Genomic DNA, 19280 nt, shown 5'->3' on the forward strand with positions numbered 1-19280 from the left:
AAGACTTATAACAAAAATTGTGAAGAAATATGTCTTTGTAACTGTTTACTTCTCTCAACATCATACCCTCATTTGTCTTGGCATTTCCTTCAAGGTGACTGAGGCAGGGCTGAGTGTGAGAAGTATACACTTCTAAGTCTTTTTAATCTCAAGAAGGTACTTGAAGCAAGACTTTTTTTTTCCTGACAACTAGTTCCTATACTCATACATCCTATATTCTGTTCATAGGGTCGTTATGAGTTGCCTACGACTCAATGGCACTTAACAGCACAGAGAGAGACCAGTTGGCCTAGTGGACCAAAAGTGATGCTACCAAGCCAAAGGTGGGTGACTCTAATCTGCAGCCCTAAGGCCTGTTTGTCATTATTTTTGTTCGAACAGTCTTCTATGTCATATATCCCTGGCGTGTCCACTTGCCATACAGAGGTAACTTGTGGTTGCTGTGAAGCTGAACACTGTGAAACTGATGTATCAAATGCAATAACGGTGGACAGTGTTTGCTGGAGCTCCCTGGTTGAAACAAACTTGGAAGCAAGAATGCCATCCACTTCCATCTCTCATTATCTCAGAGTGGAGTGATAGCTCTTTGTTTTCTGGATCAAGGAGTTTCAGTGCAGGGATCTTATACACAAAGGATATATTCTATTTCTGTTATACTCTTCTTTCTTTTTATTTATGTTATTTTTTTTTTACTGAGTACAATATACTTTGATGATATATCACAAGATGGACTTTCCAAGCCCCTCCCCTTTCTCAAGGGGACTAGATGGAAACTGTGTCAAGGATGTGAGATTCTCAGTATGTGGGAGGATTAAGTTGGGACAAGGACTGCCCAGCAGCTGAGGGTCTCTCTCTCTCTCACTCTCTTCTGCTACTATTGCTGGAGCTGGTGGTCCAAGGGTTTCTTATTCTTTGGAGGACATACGAACCGTCAGGTTGATCACCCGGTTGCTATAGCCAAGTTCATTGTCATACCAGGAAATAAGTTTGACAAAGTGATCATTCAGGTCAATGCCAGTACCAGCATCAAAGATGGAAGAGTGGGTGTCACTGTTAAAGTCACAGGATTTCAGTGTATCCCAGGGGGCCCTTCTGATGCCTGCTTTACTACTTTCTCGATGTCATCATATATGACAGTTTTCTCCATTCGGCAGGTCAGATCTACACTGACACTTGGGTGTGGGGACATAGAAAACCATGCTGGTAAGTTTCCCATTCAACTCAGGGATGACCTTGCCTATGACCTTGGCAGCACCAGTAGATGTAGGGATGATATTCTGAGCAGCTCCACAGCCATCACTCCACAGCTTTCCAGAGAGGCCATCCACAGTCTTCTGTGTGTCAATGATGGCATGGACTGTGATCATCAGTATCTCTACAATGCCGAAGTTGTCATGGATGACCTTGACCAGGGGCATCAAGTAGCTGATGGTGCAGGAGGCATTGCTGACAATCTTGAGAGAGTAATACATTTCATGGTTCACACCCATCACAAACATGGGGGCATCAGCAGAAGGAGCAGAGATGATTACCCGTTTGGCACCACCCTTCAAGTGAGGCCCAGTCTTCCCCAAGATTGTGAAGACACCAGTGGACTCCACAACATACTCAGCAGCAGCATCACTCCAAATGATGTTGATGGGATCTTGCTCCTGGAATATAGTGATGGCTTTCCCATTGATGACCAGCTTTGCATTCTCTGCCTTGACAGTGCCATTGAACTTGCTTTGAGTGGAATCATACTGTAACATAGAGACTATGTAGTTAAGGTCAAAGAAGGGGTCATTAATGGCAACAACATCTATTTTGTTCAAGTTAAAAGCAGCCCTGGTGACGAGGTGCCCAATGCGGTCAAATCCGTTTACTCTGACCTTCACTATTGTTTCTCAAGAATGCATCTAAGGCTTCATGAGAAGAGAGGGCAATCTGTTGATCGACCAGGAGCAGAGAAACTGGATCCTGTTTCTTGATGGTTGTTATTATCGTTTTTAGGTTCCATAGAGTCAAGTACTTCCCATAGCAACCCTATGGACAGATCTGAACACTGTCCTACTCCATGCCATGCTCACTTCCTAATACACTAAAACTCTTTGAGGTAGTCACTATGTCAATCTACCTGGTTAAGGGTCTTCCTCTCCTTTGCCAACCCTCCAACTTTCCAAGCATCATGTCCCTCTCTAAGGTATAGTCTCTGCTAAGAAACATGCCTGAAATATGTGAAGCAAAGCTTTATAATCATTGCCTCCAAGGAGCATTCTAGCTGCATTTTCTCCAAGACATATCTGTTTGTTCTTTTGGCAGTCTAATGGAATATTCAGTACTTTTCTCCAACACCACAGCTCAAACACATCAATTCTGTCATCCTTGGTCATTGTCCAGCTCTCAATGCATAACAAGTGATCGTGAAAGTCTTAATGGCAGTGGCTCCTTTTTCTTGATAGTAATGAGATTCTTCTTTGACACCTCTGGAATGGCTCATTGTAAGCCCAGCAAGAAGATAAAATTGAACTGATCAATCACCAAGTTAATGTTCCATAGACCTTATTTTTATGGTGCCAACCCATAAAAGTATTCTACACCTTATTTATACTGTTAGCAAGTGAAGAAGATGAAATTTTACTTTAAATGTTTTAGATATGTTATCACAAGGGACCATCCTCTAGAGAAAGACATTTGGTAAAGCAAAGTGCCCGTACGAATGAAGAACTTCAAAGAGATACATTGACCCAGTGGTTGCAATAATAATAGGCGTAAGCACAGTAGCGATTGTGAGGATGGCGTGTGAACACTCAATATCAAGTTCTGTTATGAATTGGATTGCTACGAGGTAGGCTCAGCATAACAGAACCTAACAAAAACAACCCAGTCATTTTGTGGAAGTTACAACAACCATGGCTAGAAGGGCCATACAAATTAACTTACTCTACCACTACTGTACCCCACTAATGTAAAATGGATGGTAATAATGGAAGAAATTGAAGGCAGAGTGAAAGGGAGTACTTCTGGTATTTCTGTACTTTATTCTAAATTTTTTGTAAACCTAGAACTCATCTAAAATGTTAACATCTGTTATTAAAATAGAAATAATAAAGAATATAAAAATACTATGTATTGTATGTAAGGGCTTCTACAACAGGATCTGGAAAAAATCACTGGTAGCGAGGGCTCAGTTATGTTAACCTGAACCTTAATCATAAGAAAAACAAACATTATGCACATCTTTTTCCTATGACACAATGCTATGCACATATGCCTTTAGTTCTCTTGCTCATCCTATGAGATTACTATGGTCTATTTCAAGCATGTAGGAGTTGAAGGAAGAAGGGTTAAGTAATATGTGTAGGTGATGGATATGAAGCTTGAATAAGATCCATCTTTCTGTAGGGCCTATGCTCTTTTAATTACTATCCTATGCAGCTAAAATGATTTCACAGTAGATAAGAAATCTAAGGGAAAACTAATTTTTTTGCTTCCCTGTAACAGAGCAAGGGAACACTGCATGGTTCAAAATTGGGATGGAGGTACGCCAGGCATGCGTCCTATCTCCATACCTTTTCAATCTGTATGCAGAACAGATCATCTAGGAGGCTAGACTCTATGAGGAGAAATGTGGGGTCAAGATTGGTGGAAGATCTATCAATAATCTGCGTTATGCAGATGACACAATCAAGCTTGCTGAAACTTAAAAGGAACAGAAGCCCTTGCTACAGAAGGTCAAGGACTGCAGCCTCCAATATGGATTGAGGCTCAATGTCAAGAAGACAAAGATTCTCACCACTGGACCAACTGGCAGCATCAGGATGGATGGTGAAGAAATTGAGATTGTTCACAACTTTAGTCTGCTTGGCTCCACAATCAACACTCTTGGCACCAGTAGCCAGGAAATCAAAACGCCTATTGCCTTGGGAAAATCTGCTGTTAGAGACCTCTCCAAAGTACTGAAGAGCAATGGTGTCTCTCTGGAGACTAAGGTACATCTGATACAGGCCATGGTCTTCACAATCACTTGCTATGCATCAGAGAGTTAGACAATGAGCAAGGAGAATAGAAGGAGAATTGATGCCTTTGAGCTGTGGTGTTGGAGAAGAGTATTGAGAGTACCATGGACTGCTAGGAATACAAACAGATTTATCCTGAAAAGGGTCAAACTGGGTGGCTCCTTGGAGGCAAGGATTCTGAGGCTCTGCCTAACATACTTCGGATATATTGTAAGGAGGGACTGGTCCTTGGAGAAGGACATCATGCTTGGGAGGGTGGAGGGACAGTGCAGGAGAAAAAGGCCCTCTATGAGGTGGATTGAATCAGTGACTGGGATAATTAGGATGGGTGTGTCAGAGACAGTGTGATTGGCACAGGACAGAGCAGAGTTTAGGGCTCTTGTACATAGGGTCACTATGAGTTGCAAAGGAGGGTCGCTATGAGTTGCAAACAACCCGACAGCACATAATAACAACAACAACAACCCCAGTTATTTACTAACTAGTTATTTACTAACTAAAAGCCATAACAACGACTATGTAAATATGCACATTTTGATAGCCACATTGACAGGATGACTTGAGGGTCCAATTAATTGTCATAACATTAAACATCTCTGGTGTGGGTAAAATCTTACAATTTCTTTGAAGAGTCCACTCTCTGAACATTAACTATTCTGCTATTGCAACATCCTTGAAGGTGGCATGGTTTTCCCCCCCTAATTCTTGAAATGCAAAGCACAACCTATTCCACCCACTCAGAAACTCAGCAAACTTAAAGAGATAAGTCTCTTTGCAAAAGAGCCTTAGAGTAATTTCCCCCTTAAGCTTATCAGGGAGAACAATGTGGGGTTGGTTCTGATTCAGGTGGGCATATTAGAAAATGCATTAAAATGCAGGCTAAGAAACAAGACGGCATGCAAAATTACCATTCTGTTCTGCTCCTGACAGCACTGTGGAGAATGAGATTTCTCTGTATTTGTGCTCTCAGGGCCTTACATGGCATGCTTTAATTGGGGAGGGTCAACATGTGGTTGGACTGGAGATTGTAGGTTGTGTTCATAAATTAAAACTGACCAGATACTAATGTCTTTTCTCACCTGTGTATCCCTTGTAGTACACAGACCAAATTTTCCACGTGGAAATCTCTGCATTTCCCCAGTCTCCAATCTCTTGTGACACTTTCTCTGCAGCTAGCTTTCTGATTTCATGAGAAACTGAGTCGTCACATTCATCTAAGAATCCTTGTGCAGGAAGGCTGATCAAATGTCTCCCCTATGTGAATAAATTGGTTGCACCCAGAGTGAGAAAATCTGCTGTGTATTCTTAAAGGGGATGCGATCACAGTGTGTGTGATTTACAAACTATCCAGCATTTTTATTGTGACATTAAAATAAATGGATTTGGTCCCGACTGCAGCTCAACCCTTTCTCCTGGGGCTGGAGGATTGCTCAGTTGGCCCCGTGTATGTCCTTGTGAGAGCTGTGAGAAAGCAGTTACTTATATTACCTACGAGAACTCACTTTAAAGGCCTCTGGTGCGCTAAAGAGCTTAATTTTGTTTCTCCTGAACATGCTAGATACGGGTTGTTGGTCCTGCTTCATTGTTCATTGCTGGGTGTATGATGTCTCTGCGTTTGGGAAAGGTGCAGTAGAAACTGCACAGAAAACACCATCGTATGGGAGTCCCGGTCAGAATGGGATGGTCTTACAGCATTAGGAATTGGCCTCATGCAAACCTAGGAGGTAGGAACTTAGATTTCTCATGTAGTGCACAAATAACTGAAATGACTAGCCTTAAAGCACACAGGACGAGAAAGGCATGCATAGGGCCCAGAAGAAAAATTACATCCATGCCTTCTACAAAGAACTGTGACATCCCTTCTTCTTTTGTTAGCAATATGGCTTCACATTGGACATGGCAGGCAGGGACTTTTCCTCAGGCAAAAGTGTTTGTGTGAACAGAAAGGTTTTCCTGCTTATACTGCTACAACTAGTAAATGTTTCTGCCTAGATTGTTGGCTTGTCCTTTGGGTAAAAGGGAACAAATACTCTTGAGTAAAAATGGAGAATCAAATCCTTCTCCCAACCCCTGGGCAAGACCCAAACACAGCAATGAAGATAGAGAAATGAATTAGTTGTCCTGGGTTAGCAAATGGCTAATATTACCATGTACTACTCCGTCACTGGGGTAATGGGGATAGGTGTGTCAGAGACAATATGATTGGCAAGAGATACAGCAGGATTTAGGGTCTCTCTGAGTCACATGCAACTCAATGGCACATAACAACAAAAACAGTGACAACAACAACAACAACTTACTAAGAGCTTTGACTTGTTTATCTGAATCTCCATAAACCAGAGGATCTTGTAAAGGAAAACATGAATGCTATTGTCACTATCAGAATTCTGGGGCAATTGATAAAGTCATGCTTGATACATTCAGCGCTAAATTCAATATATGGATTTTAAATCAGTGGAAACTTTTAAGTCTGATATTCCTTAATGTCTGAAACTGAAGATAAGCCTTGGCCAGTGGGCTGCTTCCAAGCTTTCCCTGACTGTTGGTAAACCCAGAAGCTCAGTGGACTTCCTCCATGGCTGACTCACTTGCTTAATTAATATTTATTAATCATCTACCAGAATAAAACCCTACGTGGGGTGCTTGTGGGAAAATGAACAATACCTGATTCAGCTTTCAATTACTTTACAGAGGTTGAATAGAGGTTGCATACCACCATCGTGGCTATAATAATAAATAGATTCTGAACAGATCTTGAAAGGAAGAGATCATTTTTAATGGGGATAGAGACTAGGTTTCTATGGGAGTTTCCTTTAGCCAAGTCTAAACAAAACGATAGAATTTCTAAGAGTGGAGATAAGAAACACAATTATTTGAGGACAGAAAGAGAGAAGGACAGGCAGCAAACACTGACCATATGCTTAAGAGTATTGGAGAGGGCACACCAAATCTCACCTTGTTTTTCATTAACTCAATAATTTGGCTAGAGCCCCCTATGGTGTTGCTTAGAAGAGCAGCCTCAACAGAACAATGTTTTAGGGAGATGTATTTGAAATTAGCGGCAGGGGATCAGTTAGGTTATTGAAATAGTACAGGTGGAATTAATAAAGGCCAAACTAAGGGAGGTAAAGTTGGAAAAGGAAAAGACGAGATAAATGCTGAAGCATGGAGCAATAGCTGAAACTCTGTCTGGATCTATAAGCAGCTGCTGACAGAATTCTGAATATGAGGAGGTGACCATGTCTTGCAAAAAATTGGAAAGGGTGAATCTCAAGGGAGATAGAGAAAGAGCAGAAAAAGAAGGTTCAACTCAGTAGTTAGTATTTTACAGGAGCTGAGAGAAAAGATTTGTCCAAATTGGAGTGTCAGGTCAATAATATCAAAGGCTGTAAGGTCAATGATAAAGAATGATAAATAGCCATTGACATTCAAAATTGGGAAGTCATCATTCACTGCCAAGAGAGGAGCTTCAGATTACCAATGTTAGAGAGGAGGAATGGTAGAGAAGTAGATTCACAGTTTCTAACTTTCAAGATCTTATGTACTACAACTTGGTAAGATTGTAGGGAAAATCAGCACTAATATTTAGATGCTGGAAAGCTGAATATGCTCATCCTTTTTTTTTTTTTTTACACTGCACCATTTTAATCAGAACTTAAAGTGGGTATTCTCTTTGATCTCACAATTACATCTTAAAATTTACTATGAAAAAATTTCTGTTGGTGAACATTAGCATTATAAAGATGTGTAATGGTAACAATTTTACTATAACCTGAATGAATTTTGATGCATCACCGTAGAATACAGAATTGTTGTTGTTGTTATGTGCCATCGAGTCGCTTGCGACTCTTAGCGACCCTATGTACAAGAGCCCTAAACTCTGCTCTGTCCTGTGCCAATCACACTGTCTCTGACACACCCATCCCGATTATCCCAGTCACTGAATAAATCCACCTCATAGAGGGCCTTCCCCTCCTGCACGGTCCCTCCACCCTCCCAAGCATGATGTCCTTCTCCAAAGATCAGTCTCTCCTCACAACATGTCCAAAGTATGTTAGACGGAGCCTCAGAATCCTTGCCTCCAAGGAGCCACCTGGTTTAACCCTTTCCAGGATGAATCTGTTTGTATTCCTAGCAGTCCATGCTACTCTCAATACTCTTCTCCAGCACCACAGCTCAAAGTCATCAATTCTTCTTCTATTCTCCTTGGTCATTGTCCAACTCTCTGATGCATAACAAGTGACTGTGAAGACCATGGCCTGTATCAGATGCACCTTAGTCTCCAGAGAGACACCATTGCTCTTCAGTACTTTGGAGAGGTCCCTAACAGCAGACTTTCCCATGGCAACGCACCTTTTAATTTCCTGGCTACTGGTGCCAAGAGTGTTGACTCTGGAGCTAAGCAAACTAAAGCTGTGAACAATCTCAATCTCTTCACCATCCATCCTGATGCTGCCAATTGGTCCAGTGGTGAGAATCTTTGTCTTCTTGACATTGAGCCTCAATCCATATTGTAGGCTGCAGTCCTTGACCCTCTGTAGCAAGGGCTTCTGTTCCTTCTCAGTTTCAGCAAGCAGGGTTGTGTCATCTGCATAACGCAGATTGTTGATAAATTGTCCACCAATCTTGACCCCACATTTCTCCTCATAGAGGCCAACCTCCTGGATGATCTGTTCTGCATACAGATTGAAAATGTATGGAGATAGGACACATCCCTGGTGTACGCCCTTCCCAATTTTGGACCATGCAGTGTTCCCTTGCTCTGTTTTGACGACTACCTACAGAATTATGTAATGAAATAAAAATTTATTTCATTAAAAGACCCATGCTACAGAAAAACATTTTTATTTGCTATTTGTTACTATCTCATTGTTGTTAGATGCTGTTGGGTAGAGTATGACTCGGAGCAACTCTGTGAAGAACAGATCTGAATTCTGTCCTATCAGGTGCTATACTCACCACCTCTGACACACTTAAACCCATTGCTGCAGTCACTGTGTCAATCCAGTTCATTGAGAGTCTTTCTCTCTGGTGACCTAGTGGTAAGAAGCTGCACTGTAATCCCAAAGACATGCAGTTCAAATCCACCAGCTGTTCTGTGGGAGAAATCTCCTCTGCAATTTATTTCCTCTGAAAACCCACTGGAAGACTCAGCTATGAGAATTCCAACTCATGGCACACAACAACAGCATTTGTTATTAAATGGTTATGTCCATTATAAAATAGTAAATAAGATGTGGTTTTATTTTTAAATATAACTCTATATGCAAAATATGTTCGTATGTTACATGTTGTTGTTACTGTTATGTGCCGTCCAGTCTCCTGTGACTCATAGTGACCCTATATACAACAGCCCTAAACCCTACTCTATCCTGTGCTAATATCACTGTCTCTGACACACCCACTCCGATTACCCTAGTCACTAAATCAGTCCACCTCATAGAGGGCCTTCCCCTCCTGAGCTGTCCCTCCACCCTCCTAAGCATGATGTCCCTCTCCAAGGACTGGTCCCTCCTTACAACATGCCCAAAGTATGTTAGAGCCTCAGAATCCTTGCCTCCAAGGAGCTGCCTGGTTTGACCCTTTCCGGGATGAATCTGTTTGTTTTCCTAGCAGTCCATGGTACCCTCAATACTCTTCTCCAGCACCACAGCTCAAAGGTGTCAGTTCTCCTTCTATCCTCCTTGGTCATTGTCCAACTCTCTGAACCATAACAAGTGATTACCTGTATGAGGAGCACCTTATATATGTTACATATCCATAGAAATATCTACATATGTGCATATATATCCATATGTATATGTATATCAGTGAAGATTCATCTTGACCCTATAGTCAAGCTGCAGAAAAGGGAGGTCTTCTTAAGGCTATAATCTTATGAAATTAGATTATAAGATTAAATATTTATATATATTGTCTATATATTTTGCTATTTGTGTTATGTGCTCTCAAAGAATGAATCACTGCCCAGTCCTAAGCAATCTTTACAATCATTGCTATAGTCGAATCCATTGTTTCAGGCAAAATTATTCCCTTTTTGTCTTTTTTTCTTTTATCCTTGTTTATTTACAAAGTTCAAATACATTGTTTTTCACACCAGTTCTTTCCCATTTCCTTCACCTCCTCCCCCATCAAATTGTATGACTCATCAAATTGTATGATTAACTCCCCTCCCCCATCCATCCTCATCCCTCTGTTTCCACCCTCGCCATCCCTGTGGATCCTCTTATTCTACAAGAACGGTTTTATACAGTATTTATCCTTATGGAACTGAGTTAATTCATTCAGCATATGCTCTCCAGTCTCTCCTAATTTAGGTAATACTTTACAAAATCATTGTTCTTGTGTGATTCATAGTATTTCATTGTGTGAATGTACCATAATTTCTCAATCCATTCGATTGTGGTTGGACATCTGGGCTGTTTCCATGTTCTTGAAATGATGAATAGCACTGCTATGATCTCTTTATCTTTTTCACTTACTAATATTCAATGTGCTATGTACTATCAACAAAACAAATAAATTTGTCTCAGAGGAAGTGCAGCCTGATAGTGAAACTTCATCTCACATACTTTGGGCCTGTTTTTAGGAGGGGTTAATACTGAGAAAAGGACGTATATGTTAAATCATAGCATCAGCAATGAAGACCCTCAGTAAGATGGACTAACTCCAAGATTGATGCCATGATTGCAACAATGTGCTTGAACACTGCTGAGATTTTATGTACAGAGGATCAGGCAACATTTTAAATCTATCCTGCAAAGAGTCTGTGAGTCAAACTCACTACAGGGCGCATAACAACAGCAACATACTCTTTTCGCCAAACATTATGTCCTTCTCTAAAAACTGATCCCTTCTGATAATATGTCCAAGGTAAGTGAGATGAAGTCTCACCCTTCTTGCTTCTAAAGATAATCTGACTGTAATTCCACCAGGATGAACTTGTTTATTCTTCTGGGAATCCAAGGTATATTAAACATTATTTACTGATCCCCTAATGCAAATGCATTAATTATTTTTTAATCTTCTTTATTCATTGCCTAGTTTTCACATATATATGTTGTTGTTGTTGTTGTTGTTGATTGCTATGGAGTTGAACATGACTCATAGTGACCCTATAAACAAAAGACCTGAAACCTTTCTTTTTTTAAAAAAAAAATAAACATTAAAGGCTTGTTAAAATGATGGATTAATAACAATTGTGACAGTGTTCACAACTGAAGTCACTATACTTTTTTTTTTAATTTCCATTCATTCATTGTTGCACTTTTTTCCCCTCCCAACCCTCCCCCAGTACACTACCCTCTTGGAAAAGGAAAAGAAAAATTCTTTGATTTTTTTACAATTCCCTCCTCCCCAGGTCCTCTCCACTATGCAGGCTTCACTCTGGACTCCTGTCATGACAAAATTACCTAATCATTTATCTCTTTTAAACCATTTTCTCCCTCATCTGTTTCAGTGTAGTATGCATTATTAAACCCATCTTTCTCAGTCTCCCCCCAACCCCGATGTTAGTCCTATTTTACAACAGTGGCACTATGCAGCATTTGTCCTTTTGTGACTGAGATATTTCGCTCAGCATAATGTCCTCCAGGGTAACCCATTTTGAATAATATTGCATAAGTTCCTTGTTTTTCATTGCAGCGTAGTATTCCATTGTGTGAATATACCATAGTTTCTCTACCCATTTGTTTGTTGATGGGCACTTAGGTGGTTTCCAACTAATTGCTATTGTGAACAAAGCTGCAATAAACATGGGTGTGCATACATCTGCTTGGGTGTCAGTTATGGTCTCTTTAGGGTATATTCCCAGTAGTGAAATTGCTGGGCAAATGGTATTTCTATTTGCAACTTTTAGAGAAAGCACCACTCTGCCTTCCACAGTGGTTGTACCATTTTACACATTCGCCAACAGTGAATAAGGGTTCCAGTTTCTCCACAATCTTGCCAGCATATGTTGCTTGCTGTTCTGTTAAATTTTGCTACTCTGAAAAAAAAATATAAGAAAAAATAAAAAAATTTTGCTACTCTGACGGGGGTGAGATGATATCTCATAGTTGTTTTGATTTGCATCTCTCTTAGAGCTAGGGATTTTAAACATTTCTTCATGTGCTTGTTATGAGTTGGTTCTTTGAAAAAATTAATAAAATCGACAAAATACTAGCAAAACTCACAAAAGAAAAGGAGAAGGCACAAATAATCTGAATAAGAGATAAATCAGGCAACATCACAATAGGACCAACTAAAATAAAAAAGCGAACATTAGAGTATTATGAAAAACTATACTCAAATATAAAAACCTAGAGGAAATGGACAAATACTTAGAAATGCACAACCTACCTAAACTGACACAAACTGAAATTGAACATCTGAAGAAACTCATTACAAAAGAAGAAACGGAAAAGATAATACTGAAACTTTTCTTAACTATTGTTACTTCTCCAAGTTCATAGAATTTCCAGAGGCATGTGGTTTAGGAAGTGGATGCCACTCCTGCTTCCAAACTTGTCTTAAACTGGGAACTCTACCAAACACTGTCCACCATGGGCAACCATGATGCCATTTGAAACCCCAATGGCACAAAGTTCAGTGTCACGGCAAACCCAGATGACCTCAGCATAGCAAATTGACAAAAGAGCGCTGTCTTAGAAGATATATTTAGAAGAGTGCTATCTTAGAAAAGTGACTTAGAAGAATGTTCCTCCAATATATAATAACAAGGGTTTAAAAGGGCCTAAATTTTAAATATAAGGACCCTGTTGACTCTAAACAAAAGGCTTTAAAAACAAAAACAAACAAACAAAAAACCCAAACCAAACGTTTGACCTTCAACCAAAATAAGAGAGTTCATCTTACAGAGTCCAGCCTCTTCACTCAGTCTCCAAAATGGAGACTAGGAGTCAGCTTTATATGTGCCTCTGGAAACTCTATTTAGAATTTAGAAAAAGGACAATAGTTATAGAACAGGCTAAGGTCTTTTCTTGTTCTTAGGGTCACTACTGGATGGCACTTAACAACAACATATATATGAGACATTTGAAAATACCATGTTTTGAGATCAGCCCACCTTAGAAATGTATAGAGTCATTATACTAAAATCAATTGGTCAATATTTAACCTTAGAAGTGTTGATGAGTCCAACATGACTTACAGCAACCCTATGAACAACAAATCTGAAGCCTACCCTATCCTGTGCAACCCTTTGCGTCTCTGATATACTTGATCTATGTCAATTCATTTCATTGAGGGTCCCTCTCTTTCACTGATAATCCACTTTACCAAGAATGATGTTTTTTTCCAAGAAATAATCTCTCCTAATAATATGTCCAAAGTATGTGAGATGAAGCTTCACCATCCTTGCCTCCAAGGGCCACTCTGGTTTCACTTTCTCTGAGATATTTGTATTTCTTGTGTCAGTTCTTGGGACACTCAACACTGTTTTCCAACACCACAACTCAAAAGTATTGATCTTCCTTATGTCATCCTTATTCATTGTCCAGCTTTCAGATACATAACAGGTGATTTAAAAGACCATGCGTGAATCAGGCATCTTAGGCTTTATACTGACATCATTTCTCTTCAGTACTTTCGTACTTTGGAGAATAGTCTGACAGTGAACTTTCTCAAGTACAATATAATTTTTAATTTCTTGACTCCTGGTATTTATGACCTTGATTATGGATCCAAGCAAGATGAAATAGTTGACAACTTCAATCTTTAGTCAATCTAACATTTATGTGGCCTATTGACCCAGTGATGAAGATCTTTGTTTTCTTTATTTTGAGATGTACTCCATATTGAGGGCTGTAATTTTTGATCTTCTGCAATAAATATTTCAAGTCCTCCTCTTTATAGTGTTAGGAGATAATGTATCATCAAGAACCAAGGCTGAAGGAAGAAGTACATGTTTCATTAAAGTTATTGGCAAAACCCAAAGCACCAGAAACTGATGAATTTTCTGTGGATAACCACAGAGTCAACTCTAACTCATAGCAGCATTGTGTACAAGGATAATGCCCATCCAAAGTCAATCTCACTATGTGCTTTTTTGGGACCAATTGTTGCAGCCACCATGTCAATTAATCTTGTTGAGGATCTTTCTTTTTTCTTTAACTAAGCTACCTGAGTTTTATTAGTCCTGTTTCTGTCTTTTTTATTTAATAAATTTTCATTTTAATTGTGATGTTAATGAAAGCTTACAGAAAAGTTGGATTTTCATTCATTCAGTGTTGCACATTTTATCTCTCCCTTCTCCCTTCCTCTTCCTCCAGTTAATTTATTTTTTAATATCCGTTCATGGTTACCTTTGCAATGTACTTCATCAACATTCAGGATCCAGGCAAGGCATTGCTTGCCTCTTAGACATCATCCTGCTGTATCAGCCATACACTCTAACTCAAAGGCTCCAGTCACCAGCAACTACTGTAACAGTCTCCTAAAGCTGAAGGATCAAAGATTAAGTCCTTCCTTCAGAGAGCTGAAGAGAGTCAGGCAATCTGGCTGCACCACTCCACAGACCAAGGAGGACCATAAACTTCAGGAGAGAAGAGTGCTATCTTCCTTTTACTGACCCACTACATTTTTGAACATGATATCTGTCTCAGCAACTGGATGCTCCTGATAGTATTTCTGAAGTATAGAAGACAAAAATCTTATCATCCTTGATATATACCCACACATGTTACAGTCAGATATATTTTATTTCCTTGTTCATATTTATTCAACACACCTCTACCTTGCTGTCTATCTTCTATTCTCTGACATATTAGAACTAACTTAGTAGACTCACTTGCACTCTGGTTTGGTTGCATTAGGACAATAATAGACTAAAGTAGAAGAATGCAAGACCAAATGTTTCTGAATATTTAGTCTGTAGCTTCATGCACATTACTGTGGCTTCTTTATTTTTCATCTGAACAACATAGCCATTCTCTAGGTAAGCTCTTCTCCACAAAGTTCCCCTCTTTGGAGTTCTAGTAATTGGTTAGTGCTCTAACTTATTAAGTTCTATGGGTGATAGGTGCATGCATCGTTCTTTGTGAGTCTAGTACAGTATGCTCAGTATGCTGCCTCACTGGTAAATTTATTATCATTTCAGTTTGCCATCTCTGAATGGGGCCTCAAATTAGATGTGATATATTTATAAATATAAATTTAGGCATGCAAAAGAATATATATTTAGAATAAGAAAATAATTAACACAATATTGTAAATTTTAAAACTGACAATAATCAGAAGACTTCCCAAGTTAGAAAAATATATTCGTTTCTTCATCAACCTTCTTGCACAGCACTATGTGCATTTTTTCTGGCATTTTTATCTCATATACTCTTTGCTTCTTTGTTTCACAGCAATTTTGTAATCTTGTTTTCAATAGAGAGAACAAAGGAATTTTCCTCTGGTATGGAAGACGTGGTTTATTCAATAATTTGCTCTTTGGATGGCTGTGACTCATCGTGGCTCTCTGAACAACATCAACAAAACCCGTGCCTGATCCTGTAGCATCTCCACAATTTATGCTGTGTGACAGTCACCATGCTAATCCATCTCACTGAGGATTTTACTCTCTCATTCACTCTCTATTTTTCCAATCATGGTGTCTTTTTCCAAGGAATGAAACCCTTATGACAACATGCTCAAAGTATGTGAGATAAAGTCTTCACCATCATTTGTAGGAAGACTCTGGCTATACTTCAGCCAAGATGGCTTTGTTTATTCTTGTGACAGTTCGTGGTATATTCAACATTCTTTGCCAACACTGTAATGTGAAAGTATGAATTCTTTTTTTCTGTCTCTCTTATTTATTTCCCAAGTTTATTTAAGCTTCACAACTCATTACTTAGAAGAACATGTACATTTTTAGAAAGCTGTTAATTTTGAGAAAATATGTCTCTTATATCATTCATATATATGACTTCTAAGAGATTTTAAGGTTTTATAAAGCATATTTCTTAAGGGAGATGGCATCAATTTTTACCATGCACCTATGAGTTCAAATTCTCATTTATTAAATTTTACATCTTTGGTGTCTGAAAGAATTCTTTACAGGCTAATTTTGGTTCTACATATTTTAAATCTTTTTCCTGTTTTTTTTCCCCATATATTTGCAGTGACAGTAGCTATAGAAAACATTCATATAGTATGTTCTTACCTCTGGCCTTGCAACTTTTTGTGTAAACTCAGGATAAATGAACTTAATATATGGAAGGGTCATTCTTAGAAGTCATGATTAACTTGTAATGGTTAGAAATAACTTATATACAGATGTTGGTATATACACACACACACACATATATATGTATATGTATATGTATGTATATATATGTGTATATGTATAGATGGCTTCATGGTTAAATTCTATCAACAATTTTTTAAAAAAACTATTAGCGCTAGTAGAGTGACAGGATACAAGTTTAATATACGCAAGTCAGTGGGATTTCCCTATAGTAACAAAGAAAACATAGATAAGGAAACTAAGAAAGCAATGCCATTTACAATGGCCAACCATAATTGAGACACTTGGGAATAAACAGGAGTGACATTCTCTGGAAACTCTATGACGTTTGATAAATGTCTATAGTTGTAGAGCAGCTTCAAGCCTTTTGATCATAGGGTCGCTATGAGTTGTGCTTGCCTTAAAGGCAATCAACAACAAGAGAGATACAAAATACCTTTACAAACAAAAATTACAAAACATTTCTGAGTAACAATAGATGAAAAAATGTTTCCTGTTCATGGATTGAAGACTCAATATTGTGAAAAAGACAATATTATCAAAACCAATCTATAGGTTTAATGCAATCCCAATGCAGTTACCAAATTCAATTTTCAAGAGATAGAAAAGGCAATTGGCAAGTTTATTTGGAGAGGAGAGAGACCTCGTATAAGCAAAGCACTTCTGAAAAACAAAAATGAAGTAGGAGGCATAGCACTCCCTGATCTCAAAACCTACTATACAGCTGTAATAACCCAAACAACATGGTATGGGTACAATGACAGGCTTTTCAGACAAAGAAACAGAATTGAGAACTCAGAAATTAATCTGTGGTCAACTGATATTCGACAAGTAAATGAAACCTGTTAAATGGGGAAATGACAACCTCTTCATAAATGGTGCTGCAAAACCTGCAGAAAGATGAAGCAAGATGCACACCTCCCACCATACACAAAAAAGAAGCCTAAGGTGGATCAGAGATCTAGGGGTAATGCCCCAAACCATGAATATCATAAGAGACAAAGTAGGACAAAGCTTAGAAGGCCTAGACTATGTATCAAAAGGCTGAAAAATACAGCCAGAAATACACAACCCAGAGAGGATAAAATTGATGAATGGGACCTTCTAAAGATTAAATCCCTGTGCACATAAAAAAAAATCCAATTTAATAAAAATAAAATATACTGACTGGGAAAAGACATTTGGCAATACCATCTCAGACAAGGATCTCATAACAAAAGTTTACAGAATCGTACAGGGCCTCCAAAAAAAAGAAAAAAAGACAAAAAGACTAATAATCTAATTCCAAAATGGGCAAAAGCCATAGAAAGACCTTTCACCGAAGAAGACATTTGGACGGTCAACAGACACATGAAGAAATGTTCAAAATCACTGGCAATAAGAGAAATGTAAATCAAAACCACAATGACATCTCATCTCATGCCAGTAGCAATGGCAAAGTTTAACAAAGCAGCAATTAATAAATGTTGGAGAGCATGTGGAGAGAGAGGAACTTTCATACACCATTGGTGGGATTGTAAAATGGTACAACCACAATGTAAGGCAGTTTGGTGTTTCCTCAAAAAGGTGAACATAGAATTTCCACTGCTTAGACTATACCCGGAGAAAATTAGAACTCAAACACAAAAGGAGATTTATACATCAATATTCATAGCAGGATTTATTCATCATCACAAAAACATGGAAATAGCTAAATGCCCAACCAGAATCGAATGGATTGAAAAATTGTGGTACATTTATACCATGGAATACTACATAGCATGCAGGAGCAATGATTTTGAAAATTATGATCTAACTTGGAAGGGACTTATCCTAAGTGAACTCAGTCCCATCAGGACAAATATTGTATAAGGCCATTATTGTAAAAATAGAAAGATAACTAGGAAAATGGGTATGAGGATCCAAGAGAAGAGAGGGGAGGTGTAGAGGGGTAAGGAAGGGAAGGGAGGGGAAATAATTTGATGGGTAGAAGAAGGAGTAGGTAAAGGAAATGGGAAAGATCTGGTGGGCATCTAGAAAGGGCAATGGTGGGTATATGTTTGTGTTGATTAATTTTATAAAATATAATGACTAGGAATGATTTTATTAAACACAGTGTGAATGAAGATAGTGTGGAAAAAGAATGTCTACAAACCAGAATAAAAGAAAAAATTATTTTTCATTTTGAATTTTTTTTTTATTATTTGTATGTGTGTGTACCATCAAATCGGATCTTACTGATACCTCCTTCTCCAGCAGAGAATCAGGTGGATTCGAACCACGTACCTCTGGAAATAAAGTGTAGCTTCTTGCCACTAGGCCACCTGAGCTCCCTAAAAAAATTATTTTTTTTAAAAAAAGAAATAATTTATATACATATGTTATTACAACCCATAAAAATAAATCCAAAAGGACATCACGCATAGAAAGGTAGAGGGTCAGTGAAAGATGGGAAGACCCTTAATTAGATGGATTGATACAGTGACTGCAGCAATGGGATAAAATGTGTCAAAGATGATGAGAGTAGCACAAGATAGGACAAGGTTCAGGTCTGAGTCATTATAGGTCATTATGAGTATACCTGACTCCATAGTACTTAACAATAACAGGAAGCCCACACTAGGAAGCTCTGGTGGTTTAGTGGTAAGGAGTTGTGCTGCCAACCCAAAGACATGCAGTTCAAATCCAACAGCTGCTCCATGGGAGAAAAACAGGCAATCTCTTCTCAAGTGAGATACAGGCTCTGAAATCCTATTGAGAGCCAATTATGAGTTGATCCAAACTCAATGGCATATAAAAATAACAATTCACACTGACTATATCCCTAAGTCAGTTTTCTCTCAGATCCCAAACAAAGATCTGTACTCTGAAATGACACTTGAGCCAAATGGAGGAAAAATTGAAATGGGGGAGGGGAAAGGTTTTATTGTTAAAATACCATCCTTTTTATTTTTTATTTTTATACCACATAATTATTGTTAACATACCATCATTTTTCAAACTGTGCAAAAATTGCCAGTTACATTGAATGAGGCTCACATTCTGAGTATGTCTGTAGAATACAAGAA

General features: G+C 38.6%; 1 pseudogene; it reads right to left on the reverse strand.

Annotated features, from left to right (window-relative positions):
• Positions 1-905: 905 nt before the first annotated feature.
• Positions 906-19280, reverse strand: part of LOC102865131 — a 50310-nt pseudogene continuing 31935 nt past the window's right edge.

The sequence above is a fragment of the Elephantulus edwardii genome, unplaced genomic scaffold (assembly GCF_000299155.1).
Source record: "Elephantulus edwardii isolate Elephantulus edwardi_28Jun2011 unplaced genomic scaffold, EleEdw1.0 scaffold00084, whole genome shotgun sequence".
Taxonomy (NCBI): Eukaryota; Metazoa; Chordata; class Mammalia; order Macroscelidea; family Macroscelididae; genus Elephantulus; species Elephantulus edwardii.